This window comes from Castor canadensis, chromosome 12, assembly GCF_047511655.1.
Source record: "Castor canadensis chromosome 12, mCasCan1.hap1v2, whole genome shotgun sequence".
Classification (NCBI taxonomy): Eukaryota; Metazoa; Chordata; class Mammalia; order Rodentia; family Castoridae; genus Castor; species Castor canadensis.
In genome coordinates this window covers 32,927,855-32,929,470 of record NC_133397.1, presented here as the reverse complement: position 1 = coordinate 32,929,470, position 1,616 = coordinate 32,927,855, and the positions used below count along the sequence as shown (strand labels likewise).

At 42.6% G+C, this 1,616-nt stretch overlaps 1 pseudogene; it reads left to right on the top strand.

The window, feature by feature from the left end:
- Positions 1–785: 785 nt before the first annotated feature.
- Positions 786–1,402, top strand: LOC109685252 (nucleoporin NUP35 pseudogene; annotated as a pseudogene).
- The last annotated feature ends 214 nt before the right edge of the window (positions 1,403–1,616 follow it).

Genomic DNA, 1,616 nt, shown 5'->3' with positions numbered 1-1,616 from the left:
CCTTGTCACAATCCCCCCCTTCTGACAACATAAGCAGGCTGTTCAACTCACTTTGGGAGCAACTTCCAGAAGAGATCCTCCTGTGCTAGGCCCTGGTGTTACAGCAGTAGTCAATGAAGATCTCTCAAGTGGTCTGCCTTGTCTGCTTTTGATTATGAGAGCAGCTGAGCTAATCAAGGCAGTCACACCCTCAACTATGGGAAGCAGTGGCAGTGGGGCTGTCACTGAGAGTGGCCTCAGCCTTAGGGCCTGTAACAGTGGAGGCAGCAGCAGTGGTGGGACAAGTAAAGCTGCCTGGAAAGTGAAACTGACATTGGCTAGGATGGGGGGCAGAGAGCTACTTCCCTACTGTGATCCCCACTGAGACAGGAAAGACCAGTAAGACTTTGGGCTGAGGCCCAATCCCTGCAGAGACCCAGAATCCTGTGCTGCTGCCCTCCTGTCAAGGGCCTCAGGTGACTGCCAGTGACCACTGTCATTCACAGCAGCATGTTGAAAACACCTGCTGAAGGCCCCAGAGTAAATGAAAAGCAAGGAGCTGCTCTTTGCTTACCCATGATTTGTAACTGGATAGAGCAGGACCCCAGACGAGAGTTTGTGAAAATTGGATCAGTTTATATGAACTGAATACAATATTGATCCTTTATTTCTGTATTATTTACGCATTATTCAACTGCCTCTAAATGAGTTTTTTAAATAACCTCAGATTACCTTTTGAATTAAAATTTGGAGTTTCTGGCATTTTTTAAAATTGGCAAGGTTCTGGGATAGGTATAGTCACTACTATGGTGGCAGCCTTTGTTGTGGAACCTCAGGCACCCATGTTGGGATCTGAACCAATAAAGCTGAGTTCACCAATGCCTCCAAAGTCAGGAATTAATTCCCAGTTCCTACCTGGATTTTTAATAGGGGATTTGTTCCAGTGACTCCACAACCTCTCTTAGTTAGTGGCCCTTCTGTAGGAATAATGGAAATTTAATCACCTTTGCTTGTATGTGGGTCACCACTACAACCAGTTGTACCAACTCATAAAGACAGAAGTGAAGCTTTGCCACCCAGAAGCTTTAACTTCAAGAAGACAGCCAAACATTTCAGTAATGCAGAGTCCTTTTGTTGGAGTTATAACAAGTTCTCATGGAATGGGGCAAAATATGTTTAGTCCAGCAAAAACTGATCAACCACAAAAGACATTATCTCCTGGCAGTTGGATCTCTTTTATACTCAAGGAGATTCTCTAGCTTCTGAAGACCACCTCGATGACACTTGGGTGACTATGTTTGGGTTTCCCCAAGTATCTGCTCCCTATATATTATTACTATTTGTACAATATAGGAATATTTTAAAAGATGTGATGTTAGGAATGAATGACTCACACAGTACAGCACCTACTTTGCAAGCATAAAGCCCTGAGTTCAAAGCCCAGACCCACAAAAAAAAGAAAGATGTGATGTTACACTTTTGTATGTCTGCTTCTATGAATTATTGCAATGTTAGTTTCATTATGTATCAGTTCTCCACATGAGTCTATAATTTTGGGTTCTCTAGTCTGTGCTGTTGATCTATTTGTCTTTGTTCTATAGAACAAATTCTTAAATATTATAGCTTTATAATAGGCC